At 44.7% G+C, this 22,948-nt stretch overlaps 1 pseudogene; it reads right to left on the bottom strand.

The window, feature by feature from the left end:
• Positions 1-1,360: 1,360 nt before the first annotated feature.
• On the bottom strand, positions 1,361-17,512 carry LOC116971547 (annotated as a pseudogene).
• Positions 17,513-22,948: the final 5,436 nt, after the last annotated feature.

Here is a 22,948-nt window from a genome sequence, read left to right as displayed (position 1 = left end):
GTTTAAGACTAAGGGGTAAGCCATTTAGAACGGAGACGAGGAAACACTTTTTCTCACAGAGAGTTGTGAGTCTATGGAATTATCTGCCTCAGAGGGCGGTGGAGGCAGGTTCTCTGGATGCTTTCAAGAGAGAGCTAGATAGGGCTCTTAAAAATAGCGGAGTCAGGGGATATGGGGAGAAGGCAGGAACGGGGTACTGATTGGGGATGATCAGCCATGATCACATTGAATGGCGGTGCTGACTCGAAGGGCCGAGTGGTCTACTCCTGCACCTATTGTCTATTGTCTATTGTCTATTGTAGCTGAAAGAAAGTTGTGATGAGAGAGAGAAAAAAATGATGCTATTTTGTCTAAGATTGTTTTGGGAGCAACACCCTTTCCATTAGTAAACCATTTGAAATCGAGCATTAGCAGACACAAATGTAGACCTAACAAAACAAATTGCAAATGTAGGTTACACAACTGCACCTAATTTTTATTAGCCTCCTTTCAGCAATCAAACTCAGACAATAAACACAGTTAGCCTCTAATTTCTATTGAAGTGATCACATGTACAATAATAGAATAGTCAGAAAATGAATGAATCACAATATTATGACCTTCAATATTTCATAATGCATTTTGCTTTCATGTAGCAGTGCTTCAAACAGTGTCACTCATTTTTCATTTGCTGCTTCCAGACACCTGACATCTCTTGGCTTTAACCGGCCTGCCAACATCAGGGACCAGTTTCTGAGTAATTGTGATTTTCATAATGTCATTTAGATGTCTGTGTGTCAATAGACAATAGACAATAGGTGCAGGAGTAGGCCATTCGGTCTCTTGAGCCAGCACCGCCATTCAACGTGATCATGGCTGATCATCCCCAATCAGTACCCCGTTCCTGCCTTCTCCCCATATCCCTTGACTCCGCTATCTTTAAGCGTGCAGTTTGGATTTGTTAATGTTCATTTTGGAGAACACCTGTTCACAGAGATATGTCATCCCGAACATGCAAAAGATCTTTGAAGCAAAGTCTGTCATCTTGGGGTACATTGGTTCCAGGTGTTGATGGAATGAGTCTAGATCCACAGTCTCAAATTTATATTTCAAAGCCGAGTTACACTGAACTTCAATTAGTTCCATATTGCGTTTCTCTGGCACATCTGATGCTGCGATGACGGAAAATGGCGAGTAAAATAGTGAGGATTCCTTCTCCAGCTGAGTGAAGACTTGGAAACGATTCTGAAACTCACTTTTCAGCCGTGATATTTTGTCCTTGTACCTATTCATGTTGTCATTATACCCATGAGTGACACTCACAGACTGCAAAGAGGGGAAATGAACTGGGTTGTTCCGGGTAGTTGCATCTCCCACAGACCTAATTTTTTATTTGAAAGGAAAGAATACTGTCGTAGTATTCCGCAACAAGTTTGTTGCGGCCTTGCATGTTAACATTAAGCACATTTAAGTGCTCTGTTATATCCACCAAAAATGCATGATCATGAAGCCAGTCTGGGTCATCCAACTCTGCCACTGGCTTCCCTTTCTTGTTCATCAATAGTCCAATTTCCGCATGCAATTGAAAAAAAAAGTTTGAGCATAACCCCTCTGCTCAACCAGCGGACTTCAGTGTGGTAGGGTAGCTAAGTCGAATATTACGTTCGGACAAAAGAGTGTCAAATTGCCGATGGTTGAGTCCAAAATTAACCGTTTTGATTTCTACATCCATAACATTGTCCATTTTCAGGCTCCTGCTACATAACGCCCCTTGATGTATAATGCAATGAAAATTCCAGAATTCCTGCTCTGGATTCTCTCTGAACTTTCTCTCTAAGTTCTCCACTCTCGACGAGGCTGGAGAAAGTGTCATTCGCCGTTGTCGTGTTTGTCATGGGCACCATCTCCACAAACTCATCGGTGACAGTCAAAGATGCATCAACATCACGAATAAATATTCCCAATTGAGCTACATCAGTCACGTCGGTGCTCTCATCAATTGCAATAGAGAAGGCAATAAATAACTTGGTCTTTTAGTTGACTTTTCAAATCTCCTGCAAGGTCTCCGATTCTCTCTGCCTCAGTATTTCTTGACACGCTGATATTACCAAAAGCCTGTCTCTTCTCAGAGCACACCAGCTGAGCCACCGTCAGCATGCATACTTTGATGAACTCCCCCTCTGAGTATGGCTCCGATGCAGCAGCTATTTTCTTGGCAATAATATAGCTGGCCTTGACAGCTCCATCATGAGTCTCTCGACTTTTGGTGAACACTGATCGCTGTTTTTGCAGAGCTGCTTTAAGCTCGTTTACCTTTTGCTGGGTACTTGTCATATTTTTCTCGGTGGTCCTGCGTACTTGTCATATTTTTCTCTGTGTGACGTCTCATAGTGTTGTTTGATATCGTACTCTTTTGCCACAGCCATTTGTTGCGAGCATATCGGACACACAGGTTTGCCGTTGACCTCACAGAAGAAAAAAACGATCTACCAATTATCGTTGAATATCCGACCTTCGAGGTCAACTTTTCTTTTCTTGGAAAGCATTTTGAACCACAGCAGCAAACAGTCTCAGCCTTGCTACAGGTGTTACTTATCTGAGCACTCCATGTGTTTATACTGTGTCCTGACGGCATAGGTGGGTCCTAGTGGTCTTCAGTGCAGGGTGGTAGGTGCTTATGCACAGCGGGTGGTTAACTTCCGTCTATTATTTTCTAAGTACACAACGCAGCAGGCGGCACAGACAGTGGTGGGCGAGAAAGCGGCGAGGGAGAGAGAGAGCGGCGAGAGAGAATGGTCGTGAATATACTTTTTTCCCCCCAAATCATCCCGCGGACCAGTATTTTGACATCCCTGTTCTAGGAAATCATTCTTCCGTTTCTAATATGAAAAAAAATGGAGATTTGAAAGGAAAAGCCAGGGGGTAAGTAAAATGAGTTACTAATCCATCACTTATTTTACACGTGCACAAAATCAAATTCTAGCCCTAAGATACATATTTCTGTTCCTCACAGATTTTGCATTTCCGCAGATTAATATGCTAAAGCTTTGAAGTTGGAATTTAACACAACTCCATCAACCTAACAAGACATCCACTCAATAATTACATCACTTATATGTCAAGTGGAATTAAGCAAGGATTATACAAACGAGTTGTAGTGACATAAAAAAATAATACTCAAAATCAAGTTATGTATAAATATATATCAAATTCCTAGAATAACTAACTGCCCAACTTCTTGCAAGAAAACTTACACAACTCTTTAGGGGAACAAAAATTGCTTTATTCCGTGACACATTGTAAGAAAACATTAAATGCAAAAATAGCAGCCAAAACAATTACAGGTGATCAAATACAATGTACATATTTCTTAAACAATCATTCCCCAGTTGTCATTCTGGCTGAAATAATTTGTGAGATTTATTTGTGAGGTGATCAAATACAATGTGCATATTTCTTAAACAATCATTCCCCAGTTGTCATTCTGGCTGAAATAATTTGTGAGATTTTAAAATAAAATCTGAAATTATTCCACTTATTCACTCTTATTGAATGAATGTGGGTGAATGTGACTGAGTGAATGTGGGTGCTATTTTCTCATTTTAAAGAAAATCACGGTGTAAATGTCAATGCAAATATTTACCCTCAAAATGGGTTAACTTATACTGAGTATAACAAAACTATCAGTACAGGTATTAATAAAATAGTATGAGGTATTGGTAAGTGCCTAGCAGATATTAGTGTAATATATAAAGCCCCACAGCTAAATGGTCTTCATTTTCTAATAAGCACAAAATGATACAAAAAGATGCTCGGGTAATAATACAGGATGCAGCAAATTCCATGGGGTCAGATTGAATCATAGCTATAGTATTGGAAGCTTCTGTTGCTCCAGAACTAGTTTTTCTTTGAATCAACATTAACATATACTGTACTAATGAAATGTCAAACCAAATTCAGCCAGATATTGGACTGTTAATTTATTCTCAATTATCAGAAAAATCAGGGTCTCAGGGGTTATGGGAAGAAGGCAGGAGAATGGGGTTAGGAGGGAGAGTTCGATCAGCCATGATTGAATAGCGGAGTAGACATGATGGGCCGAATGGCCTAATTCTGCTCCTATTACATATGACCTTAAAAAATAGAAGGTCTTGTCAAAGGTATGATCAAGGTTCATTACATCATCAATAATCTGAATCACTGCCTCAAAAAGGCAGCCAAGAGACCCACACCACCCTGGCCCACACATTCATTTCACACCTGCCGTCAGTAAGAAGGTGTAGGAGCCTGAAAGCTGTACCGTCCAGGTTCAGGAACAGCTTCTTCCCTAAAGTCATCAGACTTTTAAACACTACAACCTACATATAAGCTCTGAACTATGTAGACTTGGGTGCATTGGTTTTGTCTTTTTGCAGTATTATTGGTTGTTTGTTTACAGAGTACTATATTTACATTTTCTGTTTTGCAACTGCAAGTAAGAATTTCATTGTTCCTTTTGGGACATCTATATCATATTATATATTACTAAAACTCTCATATTGTTTGTTTCTAAGTGTGTGTGTGTGTGTGTGTGGCTGCGTGTGTGGATGTGTGTGTATATGATATTGGAAATACGCCAAAACGGTACACGATATTGCTACAATTTTTGGACCACCTTACTCACAATTTTCTTGTGGTTCAATGTTCACACTTATTTGTCACATGCATCAATTAAGGTACAGTGAAATGAGTTACCGTGCAGCCATACAATTAAATGTCTTTTCATCGTTTCGTTCGCATTGATGTTATATTTTACAAGTTATTCACATTTTTAACTTTACAAAATCCACTTTGAGAAAGAATCACTTGAACACTGCAGTTGCATTTACAGCTATGACGTCACAATGGGATCTCAGTTACATAAACTGCCCATGTGCAGTGTTCCAGCCCACAACGACATCATAATAGGATCAGCAGCCTCCACGTCAAGGGGGTTGGGATGGGGAGATGTGTTATGTAGGGAGGGAGGGAGGGAGGTAGTGGAATTTAAAAATAAAGTCAATTTCAATCAAATTCTTGGGGGGAGGTTTCATTTAGAAAAAAAAAGTGGATTTCATTGTGGGGGGGGGGGGGGGGGGGGGGGGGGGGGGGAATAGGGGAGGTTTCATTTACAAAAAAAATCCAGAATTTTCCTTGTGGGGGTTGGGGGAAGGTAAGCACTGATGCCACCCCCCCGCCCCCTCCCCCAACATGGGGGTTTTCACTGTGGGGGGGGGGGGGGTGGAATAGGGGAGAGATTTCATTTGCAAACATAAATCCAGAATTTTCCTTGTGGGGGTGGGTGGGTGCGGGATGGGGGGAGGTGAGCGCTGACGCCGACCCCCCCCCCCACAATGGTGGGAGGGAGGGAGTGACTGAGGGTAGGGGAAAGGAGAGGTGAGGGAGGGATTGGTGAGGGTAAGAGGAGAGGGGAAAGAAGAGGGAGGGTGAAGAGGACGGGGAAGGAGTGCTGGGTGATGAAGGGAAATGAGCCACACCTGCACAGTTGGGGGCTTTTGGTGACTGGTAGAATATTGCGTTGGGGGAACGGGTTGGGTAGGGGGAACAGGTGAGTGGTTGAATATTGCATTGGGGAACAGGGCCCAATGGGTCCCACTTGGTCTAGTATATTACTAAAACTCTCATCTTGTTTGATTGTGTGCGTGCGTGTGCGTGATATTCCAAAACCCAGCCAATACGGTATACGATAGCGCTACAATTTTTGGCCCACCTTACTCACCATAGTCCTGGGATGTAAAAGAAACAAGTTTCGTTCGGATTGATGTTATATTTTAAAAGTTATTGACATTTTAAACTTTACAAAAAACACTTTTCAAACCACTTTTCCACTTGCCCTGCCTGTCAGCCATGTTCTACGTCACAATGACATCACAATGGGATCCCGAATCTCCAGAATTTTTATTTACATAGAAAAAATCTGTTTGAATCAAATTCTTCTGTTTTCATTTGCAATGACGTCACAATCGGATCCTGAATCTCATTTATATAAAAAAATCATGATTTTCAAAAATCTCAGTTTTAATCAAATTCTTCCATTTTCATTAACAGCTAACATTGTGTTTAGGCTATTTTAAAGAAAAATTGCGATTTTAATTTGGGGGGTGGGTGGGTTAGGGGGAAGGTTTCATTTAAAGGAATCATCGCGATTTTCATTATGGGGGGTGGGATAGGGGGGAGATTAGGATTGGGGGAGCAGGGGATAGAGAGAGAGGAGGGGTGTAGGGGGGGAGGGGGGTTATGGAGGGAGGGAGTGACTGAGGTTTCAGGAAAGGAGATAGAGGGAGAGGTGAGAGAGGGAGTGGGGAAGGGAGGAGGAGAGGGGAAAGAAGAGGGAGGGTGAAGAGGAGGGGTAGGGAGTTCTGGAGGATGAGGAGGAATGAAGGAGGATAGGGGTAGGAAGAGGGATGGCGAGGCGCAGTTGGAGAGGGTTGCCATGACTCGCGTATACAATGGGGATCTCTGGCATCACAAAGGGATCTGTCAGCCGTGCCTGCGTAGTTGGGGGTTATGGGTCAGTGGTGGAATATTACCTTGGGGGACGGGCCCAACGGATCCGCCCCTGGTCTAATATATAACAAAAGCTCTCATCTTGTCTGTATGTGTATATTGGATGTTCCCGAAATACAGCTAAAACGGTTAATGATAGCGAAACAATTTTAGGCCCACATTACTTACCATTCACCTGTGGTGTGCAGGATCCAGATTTGACAAAGGATTTCCCTTAATAAACTTAAAAAATTTAACTAAAAAGTGTCATAATTTATGTATGCCTGTATCTGCCCGAAATACAGCCAAAACGGTACACAATAGCGCTACAATTTTAGGGGTGCCTTACTCACCATTCGCCTGCGGTATGGAATAGCAAGTTTCATTCCATTTGACAAATAATTCACAGCTTATTCGCTTAATAAACTTTTATTTACTTTTTACCGTTAACTGCGCTCCCACTCAGCCGTGTTTGCGCAGTTAGGGGAGGGTTGCCGGGCCCGCTATCCGCGCAGGCGTAGTTCGGTGTTGCCGGGCCTGCCGCCATTTTAAGATTGTCAGCCACGCCTGCGCAGTTGGGGGAGAGATGCCGGGCCGGTATAGCCATTTTGACTGAACATCGCCTCGTGTATTGGTGAGTGATAGAATATTGTGTTGGCGAGGGAGACCCAACGGGTCCAGTCATGTATATAACTAAAACTCTCATCTTCTATGTATGTTTGCATGTATATTTGCTTGTATATATACATGTTCCCGAAGTACAGCTAAAACAATACATGATAGTGCAACAAAACAAGTTTTATTCCATTTGACAAAGTAATTCCCAAGTAATACCCACTTTTATTTACTGTATACCGTGAACTGCGCTCCCACTTGCCGGCCCCGTCAGCCGAACCTGCGCAGTTGGGGGAGGGTTGCCGGGCCTGCTATGCGCAGTTGGGGGAGGGTTGCTGGGCCCACCGCCATTTTAAGATTGCCATTTTGACCCGCGCCTGTGCCGTTGGGGGAGATGACCCGCCCCATGTGACAGGGACCCACTTACTGTAGTCTCGTTTGACAATAAAACCCTCCTGACTCTTGAACCTGATGGGTTTCATCAGGATCTGCCATTGACATCAAGGTTTGGCCATGTGGGCATCAAGGAACCTCGCCAATGAGAATCCATTGGAAAAATCCATGGTTGGTGAGAAAACAGAGGAAAACTGTACAATACTTGGAGTCGTATATAAAATAAAGGAAGATGGTAATGTTTATTGGAGGGAGTCCTTTCATCCCAAGAACACTGCTGTAAAAGTACCACAGCGTAGTCCCCTAGGTCCTGCCTCCTTCAGCTGTGTTAGCAATGGCCTTTACTCCATCTTAAAGTAAGACAATGACCAGCTCCATCAGACCAGCTCTTATCAGGCAGGTCTAATCACTTCCTCATGACAATGCATGGATTTAGTCGAATTCTCCCACAACTATTATCTGAGTGTTTAGCATTTGCAAGATACAATGAAACTACTTCTGGAGGTTTCTTCAGCAGCTCCCAACTTGAAACTTCTCTCATGTCGAATGGTGGGCAATATGCATGTGTCAGTGTGACTATCAACACGTTTCCCTCCTCCTCACTCCCACAGCTTGAAATATATCCTTGCTCCTTCATCATCACTGGATTAATAATGCTGAATCCCTGCCCATCAGCAATGTTTGGTGTTTCACCACAAGGAATAGCTTATCATCATACTGTCAAAGGATCAGGGAGTAAGCCTTTAATATTAATTTTATGAGTAATGGCCTAGATTCCAAGAGTAAAAATATTTCGGTGACTGTTATTCTAGGTTTAATCAAGGAGATAATTCAAGTGCAGAAGGAAATAATATAAATTGTGTCAAATATTTACTGGAAAATGCAGGCAGTTGTCATACAGTCATAGAGTGATACAGCATGGAAACAGGCCCTTTAGCCCAACTTGCCCACACCGACCAACGTGTCCTATCTACACTAGTTCCACCTTCTAACACTTGGCCCAGGTCCATGTTATTCAGAATTTTAGAATGTCATTATAACGCCAAATTATTGCCAGATTTCTCTCTCTCTGCTGCCATCCATTTGTAGAGTCCTGCTGAAGTGGAAGATGAAGAGTTCATCTGACATGGGCAACACACACTGCCGCACTGGTGAGTAAGGCAAGGCAGCGCCTTTACCACCTCAGGCAGCTGAGGAAATTCAGAGTCTCTCTGAGGATCCTTCAATCCTTCCACTCTGGTGCTGAAGAAAGTATCCTGACCGGAATCATCTCATTTTGGTTTGGCAACAGCTCTGCCCAGGACAGGAAGGCTCTGCAGAGAGTAGTGAGTTGGGCCGAACGCACTATTGGAACTACACTCCCCCCTGCAGGACCTATACACCAGGAGGTGCAGATCCAGAACCAGCAAGATCATGAAGGATTCCTACCACCTCTGCATCCGGAAGTGGCGGCGCTGTGAAACGGCTGCGGCTTGCCTGCAGTCTGTCTGTTTTTACTTTTTTGTGTTCTTTTTTTTGTCTTGTTCAGTTAAACTTTTGGTTATTAGGTTGTGTTATGTGTGGGGGGGGGGGGGGGGGGGGGGGAGAAACAGGGCTTTCTGTCTCTCCCTTCGGGGGAATGCGACTTTCTTGTCGTATCCCCCTTCTCTTCTCCCGTCTGAGCTGAGGCCTAATGGCGGAGCTGGCGGCCTCCAACCTGCGACCGACCTCGAGGATCCGGAGGTAGAGCCAGCCAGTACTCACCAACGCGAGGCTGGCCGTCTTCGAGCTGCGGCGGCGTTTGGGCAGCGGCACGACTCGGCGCTCCGGTGAGGGTGGACGGCACGGGGCTGAGACACTCCTGTGAGGGCAGCCCGGCTCCCGGCTGGAAGGCGTTCCCGTGGGGGCGGCCCGGTGCGGGACTGGAAGGCGCTCCCAGTGGGCGGCCCGGTGCGGGGCTGGAAGGCGCTCCCAGTGGGCGGCCCGGCTCCCGGCTGGAAGGCGCTCCCGTGTGGGCGGCCCGGCTCCCGGCTGGAAGGCTCTCCCGTGTGGGCGGACCGGTGCGGGGCTGGAAGGCGCTCCCGTGTGGGCGGCCCGGCTCCCGGCTGGAAGGCGCTCCCGTGTGGGCGGCCCGGCTCCCGGCTGGAAGGTGCTCCCGTGAGGACGGCCCGGCTCCCGGCTGGAAGGCGCTCCCGTGTGGGCGGCCCGGTGCGGGGCGGAGACGGTGCTTCGGTGGCTGAGGCGGCGTTCTGGCGGCGGCCGGGGCTCGGCCGCTGGCCAGTGGATGACATCGTCGGGAGCTCGCGGTTCACAGGTTGATGCCTGTTTTCCGGAGCTCCCGTGGCAACAACTGCGTCCGCTGGACTGGAGGGCGGCAGCTTCGACCACCCCCGGGCCGCGGAGCTTGAACCGCGGGACTGACTTACCATCACCCGGTGGGGTATCGCCTCAGTGCAGAGGGAGAAGAGGAGGGAAGAGACAGTAACTCTAAGACTTTTGCCTCCATCACAGTGAGGAGGTGCTTGGTGAACTCACTGTGGTGGATATTAATTTGTGTTTATTGTGTGTTGTGAGGTTATCCAATAAATGTGAGGTTATCCATTTTGGTGGCAAAAACAGGAAAGCAGACTATTATCTAAATGGTGGCCGACTAGGAAAAGGGGAGATGCAGCGAGACCTGGGTGTCATGGTACACCAGTCATTGAAAGTGGGCATGCAGGTGCAGCAGGCAGTGAAGAAAGCGAATGGTATGTTAGCTTTCATAGCAAAAGGATTTGAGTATAGGAGCAGGGAGGTTCTACTGCAGTTGTACAGGGTCTTGGTGAGACCACACCTGGAGTATTGCGTATAGTTTTGGTCTCCAAATCTGAGGAAGGACATTATTGCCATAGAGGGAGTGCAGAGAAGGTTCACCAGACTGATTCCTGGGATGTCAGGACTGTCTTATGAAGAAAGACTGGATAGACTTGGTTTATACTCTCTAGAATTTAGGAGATTGAGAGGGGATCTTATAGAAACTTACAAAATTCTTAAGGGGTTGGACAGGCTAGATGCAGGAAGATTGCTCCCGATGTTGGGGAAGTCCAGGACAAGGGGTCACAGCTTAAGGATAAGGGGGAAATCCTTTAAAACCGAGATGAGAAGAACTTTTTTCACACAGAGAGTGGTGAATCTCTGGAACTCCCTGCCACAGAGGGTAGTTGAGGCCAGTTCATTGGCTATATTTAAGAGGGAGTTAGATGTGGCCCTTGTGGCTAAGGGGATCAGAGGGTATGGAGAGAAGGCAGGTACGGGATACTGAGTTGGATGATCAGCCATGATCATATTGAATGGCGGTGCAGGCTCGAAGGGCCGAATGGCCTACTCCTGCACCTAATTTCTATGTTTCTATGTTTCTATGTTGTTTATTATTACATGTATGGCTGCAGGCAACGACATTTCGTTCAGACCGAAAGGTCTGAATGACAAATAAAGGATTCAATTCAGCTGCTACGGTCAGGCAGTGCCTCCGCTGTCACGCTGCGAAAACAGAGAGGATGAGATGGAGTTTCTTCCCACAGGCAATCAGGACTGTAAACTCTGATCTCACTGGGGCGTAATTGCTGTATTGAAATAAAAATGTAAATAATGGTTCTGTTCTGTTGTTCTGTTGTTTTGCACAATCCCGCAGCATTGCCACTTCCATTTCACTGTACATCTTGTATGTGTACGTGACAAATAAACTTGACTTGTCTTGACTTGACTTGACTTGACTTGACTTGACTTGAAGTGCCATTCTGTTAAAACAATTGGCAAACTTACAGCATAAGCGGCTTGGTAAAGAGAAATAACATCTTCTGGAGAGGAGGAAATTTAGAAAGGGAGAAATAAACCAAAGAAAGAAAATGAATTTAAATATCATATATAAGTTTTAGTCAATGAAAAAAAGAATGATGAAAATTCGTCACTGAAATGTTAACTCTATTTCACTCTACACGGATGCTGCTTGACCTAATGAACATTATCAGTTTGTCACTCTGTGTTTCAGATTTGAACTGAGTAGGTTTATTTTCTTTTAAGTAACAGTTAAAAGGTAAGTATTGTCCAAGACGTTTGACTGCACTCTTCTGTATTATTATACCACAGGATCACCCACCAAAGGGCAAGGGAAGTTACAATTTCATATGCAAAACACAAAGTGCTGAAGGAACACAACAGGCCAGGCAGCATTTGTGGAGGGAATGGACAGACTTTGCTTCAAGTCTGGACCCTGCTTGAGACTGATGGAGTAGGGAGGTATAAGCTGGAAAAGAAAGAGGGGAGTGGGGTGAATACAAAGTCTGCCAAGTGATAGGTGATACAGGTAGATGGGTGGAGTAAGTGACAAGATGGGTGGAGTAAATGGCAAAGGCTACAGTTGAAAAGGAGACAAAAATCTGTCACAGAAAGAATGAAGAGAAATAGGAACGTGAAATGTATAGTTGGAGGGAGGAGCATGGGTGGAATGACACAGTGGGGCGGGCAAGAGGGAAAAGAGGGCAGATAAAACTTTGCGTCCCACCCAAGGTTTCCGTGCGGTTCCCGGAGGTTGCAGGTGGTTGCAGGTAGTGGAAGCAGGTAGGGAGACTGACAAAAACCTCTGGGAACCGCACGGAAACCTTGGGTGGGGCGCAAAGTCTCCAGAGGTTTCCGTTCAGGTTTCCTTAGTGGGACAGGGGCATTATGAATTACAAAGTTCCTGTATAACTGATGCAAGTGGACTTTTCCAATGAGACACAAGGGACTGCAGTTGCCAGAACTGCTGTGTGCCTCCAACAGTTTGTTTTTTGCTCAACTTTTCCGAGGAAGTCTTCTGCTCAAGTAATGGTTGGAGATTTAGAGATCCTTAAATGATTGACTGAATTGATTGAAAGATAGAGGATGGAAACAGGCCCTTTGGCCCACCGAGTCCATGCTGACCATCGATCACCTGTTCACATTAGTTCTACGTTTTCCCACTTTCACATCCACTCCCTACACAACAGGAGCAATTTCCAGAGGGCAATTAACTGACAAACCCCATGTCTTTGGCATGTGGGAGGAAACTGATGCACCAGAGGAAACACGTACGGTCACAGGGAGAATGTGCAAATTCCACACAGACTGGTCAGGGTTGAACCTGGATCTCTAGTACTGTGAGGCAGCAGCTCTACCAGACGTGCCACCGTGCCAACAATATTGTTGATTTCAATCTGATCAATTTCTTACACAAGAACTCCAATTTCAGTTGCACTGCGACTCAAGAACTAGGACTAACAAAATATACTCTTCACTCTGTTATTGCCAAGACATATCAAACAGGCACCAGTGTACAGCATGTCTCACAAACTCTGTGCGGAACGTAAAGTTATCTGATTCTCATTTTTATATAAATTAGAATGTCAAGTTCCGTGGGATCTTGGCACAAATACATCCTATTTTTTCGTTTGGCCATTCACATTTGCAGGTGTAGACGCTTGTGGCTCAGTGGAGAATTTTCTCATCTCTGAGTCATAGGATTGTGGGTTAGACATTCAAGGACTTGGCTGATACCCCAGTGTGGTAGTGAAGGGATTTTGTACTGCCACAGGTCTTTTAGGGATGGACAATGAATGGCAACAAAGCCCATTTCCCAAATAAAATGAATAAAAAGATCATCCAACCTTTTATAACAATAGATTTCATTTTACAAGTTTTGAAAGCACTGCCACCAAGTGGTTCAATCAGCCAACTGCCTACTGTGGTCAGGTTGTTTTTTTTGTATACTTGTCTATGTGCCTGACTGCCATCCAGTCTATACCACTGTGTAGGTGTCTGTAAAGATAGATGGAATCTGAGAGGATGTATTAACTTTCATGATGTGTCATCTGCTTCACTTTATTTTCATAATTCACGATTAATTCAGTTACACTTAATAATAGAAGCCTCAACTACAAAGCTGATTAGAAAACGAAGCGACAGACATTCCAAGATTCAGAAAACCCATTATGTGTGAAGCAACATGTTTGAATGTGTTTAGTCCATGTGCCAATATATCCACATGAAACCCTTCTCACTCGTTATCTCTGCTGATCATTACGTTCATGCCTTGGCTTAGTTTTATAATTTTGTTACAGAGTAATATCTAGAGAGATTTGGCTACTAATTCCTTAAATATCTTGCATATGCTTCCGTTTAATGTCTGGATTAGTCTCATTTGCAATGTTTTGTCTGCCTTTGCTATTTCTGGAACATAATTTATGTTGTGTAACATTGTGATCACTTTGATTTAGAATGATTTGTGGGAATATTTCCATGAAGTGGGTTGGAGTTTACCAGCTACAGTATATGATAAACTACTTTTTTGAGTGGATCTGTGAAACTCTGCAATAAGCGAGTTCGGTATTCCGACTGCGCATGCCCAGATCATAGGTTGCTCGCTATAAACATTCTCGCAGCTGTGATGCTGCGTTATGTGCAGGCCTGTGTTTCGTCCATGGTCGGGGTCGGGCCCGGGTCTCCGGTGCTGCGGGCACTGTTGAGTTGCTGCTAGGCCGTCCCTGTCCCCTCCTGGGTGTCTCATCCCTGTCCGGGGGTGTGGAGGGGGAGGCGCTGGCTCCAGCTCGGTTCTGCCTGTCCAGCCGGGTTGGTCGGCAGCTGGGGTGCAGGCCTGGAGCAGTGGTGGCCCCGGACTGGCAGCCAGCGCCGGGGGGCGTTGGCTGGTGGCCACTGGGTGGGGCGGGGGTGCAGTTGGCGCTTCTTCTCCCCGCTGGGTGTGGGTCTGTGGGCCGCTGATCCGTGCCGCTGTCCCGTTGGTCTGGGGCTGTCAGTTGGCCCGGCGGGGCAGGCGGAGTTGGGCTGGGGATGGTGCTTCTCCGTGCTGGCTGTGGGCCTGGGGGCCGCTGCTCCGGGCAGGTGTCCCGTCGGTCCGGACGTCTCCACCCCCCCCCCCCCCCGGGCGGGGATGGGACACCCGGGGGGGACAGGGACAGTTGAGTGGCAGTTCGGCAGCGCTTGTGGCACCGGGAACCCGGGTTCGATCCTGGCTGCGGATGAGGCGTGGTTCTGTGTGCGTACATCTGCTGAGTATATCTCTCCACTGGTTCAGTCTCCCCCCACCCCTGTCTCCCACTCGCATCTGCCCCCTCTATCTCGCTGTTACACCCCGCTCTCCCGCGACCTGGCACCCCCGTTCCTCAGATTAAATATATTTTTACACATAAATCATGAAAAAAGATACAAATGTATACACAGTTTATACAGTCAGCGCTTCGTTCCCTTTTTCATTATAGCGAGTGAACTTTGACAAATCCCAAGATTCCTTGCGTTTTTCGGAATACCGAACTCGCTTATAGTTTGCTGGTTTGGGAAGAATTGCATAAGGAAAAATCCACTCCTATGTGTGTTGCTTTCTTCAGTGTACAGGAAATGCCCTCCAATGGTAGCACAAGGACACTGAAAATACACATGCAAAACTTTTCCAGGGGCTGAATTCACAATGACTTGGAGCAAGCTTGATCATTTAGATTTTAATGTGCATGGTGACAACATTTTGCAGAGTAATGGTTATTGTTTTGACACCATGGGTGATCACTTGTAAACACACACATAATTTTAGCAGGAGTCATGCTGTGCACAATTTGGACTGGGTCCTTGCACAGGCAACGCTCTTGAAAGTTGCAAAAGATTACTGAGTAAGTAGGCAGATCTTGACCTCAGTCAATGATCTGACACCATCTCTGACAAACTGGATTTAAACAACTTGGCAAATACCACATGCTCATTCTGCACTTGAAATAATATAGTACTAGTACAGGAATGTACATTACAGTCAATGAAATGCTTTTGAAGTAAACTGTAATCACCATTGTAATAGAGGAAACACAGCAGCTAAATGATACACAGCAAGCTCCCAACAAACTCCACAAGAATAAGACCAAATAAATTGCGTTTAGTGATGTTGACTGAAGAATAAACTTTGATAAGGACACAAGGGACCCTTTACACTAGAGGAAGTTTTGATTTCAACAATCTATGAACACTGCCTGAAAATCCATCAAATAGCAACAGCACAAACCCTGCATACATTACTTTGTAAAGGAATCATCAGTTTGATGGGGCAACAAAACATACTCAAGATACGTAGCTGGTCAGATAGCATCTGTGCTGGAAGGGGGAAGGTTGAGGTTTTGGATAGAAACCTTGCATTAGGTCATCCTGATGCAGGGTTGTGATCTGAAACACTGATCATTCTCTATTTCCACAAATGTTGCCTGATCCCCGGAGATCCTGGTGCAGATTGTTTTTTGCTTCAGATTACAGCATCTGTAGTCTCTTGTGATATCATCAGTTTATTAGATGTTTGTTGTAGACTTATTTTTATTGAAACATTCATTGAAATAAGTCAGTGATTGGTGTTTCCAGCCGTCGATATGCATTGTGAGGTCAACAGGATGCAATGTCGCAAGAGCAATTGCTTCTTGGCCAGGAATGTTTAGAGATACAGCATGTAAATAGGACCTTTGGCCCAGTGACTCCATGCCGACCATCCTTCGTGCTAGTTCCATGTTATCCCACTTTTCATGCACGCCCTACACACTAGGGGTAAATTTACAGAGGCCATTTAACTTGAAACTCCGCATATATTTGAGATAAGGGAGGAAACCATACTATTCTAAGGAAATCCATGCAGTCACAGGGAGAATGTGCAAACTCCACATGGACAGCACTCGCGCACAGGATCTGGCACTGTGAGGCATGATTTGCTGAACATTTTTTGCTATTTGCCATTTGTAGCTCACTGCTGCCTTTGCAGGTGCCACAGACGAGTTGTATTACTGAGAGCGGAACTTCCCCTTGTCAGAGAACAGTGGACACAGTGAAGACTCCGTTGTCATCATTGAGGGTCCTCTACAATATTACCCATGTACATCCTTGCATTACACAGAGCAGGCCAGAGCTGCCATTTGAAGGTGGATGAGTTAACACTATATGACCTTTCAGTAGTACCTCCTCAGAATTACCTTCCCATTGCTTTTAGAACACATATCTGACCCCAGGCAAATAGAGGACAGATCTCTGATGGAATGAACAATGTTGTGTAAGAAACTTGCACAATGTTGTCTTGTGATGTGGCATCTCCTGCAATAGCCTCCTGGGGTGACTTTCTTCATCTGATTCAGGCATTGCGTACTTCCTCTTTAAGAGACACATTGTAGTGTCAAGCAATCAAAGTGCTGAACTTGTGATGAGATTACATGAAATCGGCACAGGGTTATGTCATGTGGCTCCTTGAATAAGATTACAGCAGATCCAATCCTGCCCTCAGCTCCACTTTCCTTTCTGTTTCCCTTAACCCTTAACCTCCAGACAGACAAAGAAAAGCTATCCTTATCACTCATGGAGATATTCAAAGATTCAGCCTCCATGAGTCTTTGGCATAGATGACTCCCTCTTTGGGTTAGACTCTTTGGGTTAGGCAACTCTAGAAATGACATTTCTGCTCACCTTAATCATAAATGAGCATTACCTTAAGGGCCTGTCCCACTACGGCGACCTAATTCGTGAGTTTAGAAGAGTTTGCCCTCGACTCATACTTGCAGCATGGTCGACACGAGGTCCTCGGAGGTCTTTGTAACTCTCCTTCGTGCTCGAGAGTAGTCCCTGTGTACTCGAGGCCTCAGCTAGGTCGTGGCATTTTTTTCAACATGCTGAAAAATGCCCGTGAGTAAAAAAAGGTCGCCATGGAAAAAATCGATATTTTTTACTCGTAGGTTTAGTCGAGGTAGGTCGTAGTAGGTCGTAATGCTATTGTAGGTAATCAAAGGCAATCAAAGCTAATCAAAGGTAGTCGAAGCTAAACTTTCTTAAAAGTTGTCTGGCTTATTAAAAGTGTCTCCACTCCTTCTCCCCCCCTTCTCCCCCCTTCTCCCCCCTTCTCTCCCCTTCTCCCCCCTTCTCTCCCCTTCTCTACCCCCCCCCCCTCTACGCGCTCTTGAAAGGACTTACCGTTACTGTGAGAGCCGCCTTTTACCTTCCTGTTCATCGCGGGTGTGAATTTAAGACAGTGCTCTCCCGCTTTTCCTGGCCTCCGCATTTGCGATGTGTTTGTGTGTGTGTTTGTGTGTGTGTGTGTGTGTGTGTGCTGACGGTCGATCCAGCTCGAGGTTTTCCAGGCGAGTGCCCTCGAGCTTGAAGGTTGAAGACAGTCGCTGAAAAGTTGCGTTAGTGGGACAGGCCCTTTAGAATGAAACTATGTCGTCTTGTCCTTGTATCTTGACAAGGGGGGAAAGCATCTACCTTAACAATTTTCATTAAAATCGTATTTGTTTCAATAAAATCCCCTCTCAATCTTCCAAACTTCGATATGTGGCCCCCACCAAACTGCACAACCTTTCCTCTTCGGAAATTCCATTCATCATAGGATCAGTCAAGTGCAACATCTCTGAACTGTGCAAGTACATCAGTTTTAAATGAGGAAAGAAGTACACTATACTGCACGTGTGGCCTCACCAATGCCTTGAAGAGTTGTAGCAATACTTCCCAGCTTTCATACTCAATCACAATAGAGACCAACATTTTCTTTGGCTTCCTAATTATTGGCTGTGTCCATGTGTAAACTTTCTGTGTTTCATGCGTGAGGCTCCCCAGGTTCCTTTATACTGCAGGATTTTGTAGTTTCCCTCTCCCTGCCCCAATGTGAAGAAAGACTGGATAGACTCGGCTTGTACACGCTAGAATTTAGAAGATTGAGGGGGGATCTTATAGAAACTTACAAAATTCTTAAGGGGTTGGACAGGCTAGATGCAGGAAGATTGTTCCCGATGTTGGGGAAGTCCAGAACTATGGGTCACAGTTTAAGGATAAGAGGGAAGTCTTTTAGGACCAAGATGAGAAAATCATTTTTTACACAGAGTGGTGAATCTCTGGAATTCTCTGCCACAGAAGGTAGTTGAGGCCAGCTCATTGGCTATATTTAAGAGGGAGTTAGATGTGGCCCTTGTGGCTAAAGGGATCAGGGGGTATGGAGAGAAGGCAGGGATGGGATACTGAGTTGGATGATCAGCCATGATCATATTGATTGGCGGTGCAGGCTCGAAGGGCTGAATGGCCTACTCCTGCACCTATTTTCTATGTTTCTATGTTTCTATGTCACTGAAATGCTTTACCACTCGTTGTACCAAAGTGGATAGCCTCACATTATTCTTCACATGCCAAATTTCTTCCACTTGCTCAGCCTATCCATGACACTTGCAACTTGCTTGCCAGCCTATCAGTGTGTTGTGATCAGATTTGGTTGCAGTATAACTCTTCATCCAAGTCATTACTGTAAATTGTAAATCATTGAGCTGCAAACATCAATCCCCCTGGATCGCACTAATTACAATTCGCTAACCCGAAAATGATTGATTTATCCCAGATCTGTGTTCCGCTTCTCGGGCAATCTGCTCTCTATGTTACTATTTACTATGCTATATGATATTCTATCACTATCTAGTAATTTATTATCTGGTACCTTATTGAATCCCTTCCAGAAATGTAAATATGCTCCATTTTTTGTTTCCCCTTAATCCTCGTTACATCCTCAAAGAATTCATGCATAATTTTGTTTTCATAAATCGTGTTGACTCTTTTAATTGTGCTTTGATTATCTAAATAGCACACCACTACTCTAGAAGTGCAACCCACTCATACATTTCACCCAGTGTTAAAGCTGTAAGCAAGTAACAATGTGATTGGCATTGGCTGGGTTTCATCAATAAATAGCAGGCCTCCTGTCTGTTCATAAGTTCATAGGTGATAGGAGCAGAATTAGGGCATTCGGCCCATTAAAGCTACTCTGTCATTCAGTCATGGCTGATCTATCTTCTCCTCTTAACTCTGTTCCTCTGCCTTCTCCCCATAACTCCTGACACCTTTAATGATCAATGAGATGTATGAATCATCGTTAGACATGGATGAGATGCTTAAAGACTGGAGGTTGGCTAATGTTATGTTAGTAGAGCTGCTGTCTCACAGCACCAGAGACCCAGGTCTAATCCTAACCCCGGGTGCTGTTTGTGTGGAGCTTGTACGTTCTCCTTGTGACTCCATTCGTTTCCTCCAGATGCTGTGGTTTCCTCCCATGTCCCAAAGATATAAGGGTTTGTAGGTTAATTGGCCTCTGTAAATTGCCCCTGGTGTGTAGGGAGATGCGAAGGTAAGATAGTATAGACATATTGTGAATGGATGATCTGTGGTTAGAATGGACAGTGGGCCCAAGGGCCTGTTTCCATGCTGTGTCCTTCAATCTATCAACCAAATGGGAGTAGTTTGGATGTGGAAGCTTAGTCAGCAAGGAAGAGTTGGGCTGAAGGCTTGTTTCTATGCTGTATGACTCGATGGCTAAAGTAAACCGGCTGCAGGACAGTACACTGTTGATTTTGCAGGTTCCACACAATCCCACCACTTGTTTTCAAGGATTGTTTAAATAAAACCATCATAGGTTTGAGCAAGGTCATCACTGCAATACAAACTATTGCTCATAAATAAATTCTGGTTGGTAAATATGTTGTGACTTGTGTTCTGCACTCAATCTGAAGTGTAACATACTCACCGCGCATTGTTGATGCTGGAATAAGTACAAACCAGAAACACATTCCATCTTTTGCCCTCATCCCAGGATTCTAATTAAGTACATGGAATGGACAGGAAAGTGCCAAACCATCATTATTCAGGGAAGAAAGTGCATTTTTTATAAATGACTGATTCCCTCCAATTTATTTTCCACATCCTTCTCATCACATTGACATTACCGTGCATGGCTGAATGTTTTTAATTTAACATTGTTTGAAGGAATCACACATGAATAAAGTAGATCGAGCGTTTGATAAATGTGCTTTTTGTCGAATGACTAACAATGTGGGACTCTGAGATTGCAATACACTAATTACATGGGTTGCTTGCTGTGAGTCACAAGGTCTGTAGCTGGTGAAGTGGTGTTTTATTTATCTCATTCAATTTATGGCTCATCTAATCTTCTAAAATACACTAACCCATTGTTAAAATGCTGCTGTCGAGTTACAAAGTGACCATTATGATGTGCCAACTAAATCTATACAATTTATAAAGAGGGGATTTTTTTTTAGAGTAAAAGTCTAAATTGTTGAAAAAAAAACATCTTTGCGCACAAATCAAACCAGATGTTAGCACACAATACTTGGAGCATTCAGGTTAACAGGATATCCTGGCCACTTTTTGTCTGTGTTACTGTATGTTTGTACGGGTAGAGTGCCAGATTACTTTCCAATTAATCCATGCTAATCATGTGCTTATTGCTCAAATTGTTAGCAAAGACCAAACAGTTCATCATGTACATAGAAAACTGTTCCAGATCGGAAGCATGTGTGGCGAGAGAGGGTTAGCAAATTGGCAGCCCCCAAAAATGAGGATAACGGCTGTGCCTGTTTGCTCTGCAACACCCTAGATTTATGCTCTTTGCTGATCTTAATTTCAGCTCAGCCCCTTGCTGTGAACTTTGTACCTCAGCGGTGCCTCAGGCCAGCAACAGTTGAAACAAGATGATGGTATCTCCACGTAATCTTTTCCTCACATAATTCCCTGCCTGCATTTTACTATCTCTTCCGGGCGACAGTAAATAGACAAAGATCATAAGACATAGTTGCTGAATTAGATCATTCGGCCCATCGAGTCTGTTCTACCATTCTGCTGATCTATCTTTCCCTCGCAACCGCATTCTCCTGCCTTCTCCCTGTAACATTTGACACCCTTACTAATCACAAGAATCTATCAATCTATGCTTTTAAAATATCCAATGACGGCCTCCTCAGCCATCTGTGGCAATGAATTTTACAGATTCACCACCCTCTGGCTAAAGAAATTCCTCCTCATCTCAATTCTAAAGATACGTCCTTTTCATAGCCTCTGGTCCTAGACTCTCTAACTGCTGGAAACATCCTCTCCACATCCACTCTATCTAAGTCTTTCATTATTCAGTAGATTTCAACAAGATACCCCCTCATCCTTCTAAATACTAGTGATTACAGGCCTAGAGCCATCAAACCTCATTCATTAACCCAATCATAAGCATCTCTTATTTTCGTAAATGCGTTACTATGCTTCTCTTATTTTCATTTCCCCATCATGCCAAGCTTGCTACTGTACCTTCCCGCTTGACTCTAGCCACAAAATGTAAGTGGTAGCAGAATGCAAACATCACGAAAAAGACAATTTAATTTGATTTGACTCATAGCCACTGGCTCAGATACTGGCACCATGCCATTTGGAGCTTGGTTCAAAATTGGGATCTACTGTGGCAAGACACTAGGTGTGACCACCATGTAGCCAGGGCAAGACGTACAGGCAACCGAATCCCAAGGGGCAAGGTCATATAAAATTTACTGAGAAAGGGTGTCCAGCTTGCCTCTACGCTCGCTCCTTCCTTTTCCACTCAACCTCCTCGTTTTCCTGTTCCCCCACTTCCACTCCGAAACTACCCAACACACCACTAGTAAAAAGATCCAAGCCCCAATGCACCATGTATGGGGGAGGCAGCAGGTAACCACAAATCTTGGCTTCTGCGCTCCTGAGGATCAGGAGATTCATCTAAAATGCTCCAAGTAGTGGCTGGTTTGTCACATATTAAGTAGCACCATGGCAATAATGTTATGACATTTCCTAAGTGCTCATGCCTATGCACTATTGTTAAGATAGTGCATTCGAAGAAGAATTTTAGATTGTCCAGCAGCCTGCACTTTGGTTCAATGGACTGTACAAATGTACTGACACACCGCTCTGCTGTGGAATGGGGCATTGATCTGTTTCATTTAGTCACGGCTGGACATTGGGAGAGAGGAACTCCATCCGATCATGGCACAATGCCAAGGTGAAATGTGGCGTCCAAAAGGCAACACAACTGCAAGCTTTCTAGGTAGAACTACATTCCTTCCCAGCTTTGTGCTTGCTCACTTCAAACACAGAAAGTCACTGACCTTTATACTGACCTGGATAGTAAACTGCAAGATTTAGTTTTAGCTTAGAGATACGGCGTGGTAACATGCGCTTTAGCCCACCGAGTCCAAACTGCTGACCAACGATCACCCATGCACTAGTTCTATCCGACACATTAGGAACAATTTACAGAAGCCAATTAACCAATAATTCTGCACTTTAGTCTTTAGAATATGAGAGGAGCCTGGGGCACCCGGAGAAAACCCACGAGGTCACAGGGAGAATGTACAAACACCGCACAGTGATTTTTAATGGGTGTCACAGATACCTCCAAATGGAGCCTGGAAAGTATCTTTCAGGAATTTATGATTGCTGTGATCTTAAGAGCTACTAACAAATGGTCTCCTCCTTGCTCTGAGGCTTGAGCTTTGGTGGTTCACATGGCACAAATTTATTACATTTTTATTCCTTATTGAAGTTCAGCAAAGAGTAGGAGTAAACGGGTCCTTTTCACAATGGCAGGCAGTGACTA

This window comes from Amblyraja radiata, chromosome 3, assembly GCF_010909765.2.
Source record: "Amblyraja radiata isolate CabotCenter1 chromosome 3, sAmbRad1.1.pri, whole genome shotgun sequence".
NCBI lineage: Eukaryota > Metazoa > Chordata > Chondrichthyes > Rajiformes > Rajidae > Amblyraja > Amblyraja radiata.
The sequence above is the reverse complement of the archived record's forward strand: the minus strand, read 5'-3'. Positions and strand labels throughout refer to the sequence as shown.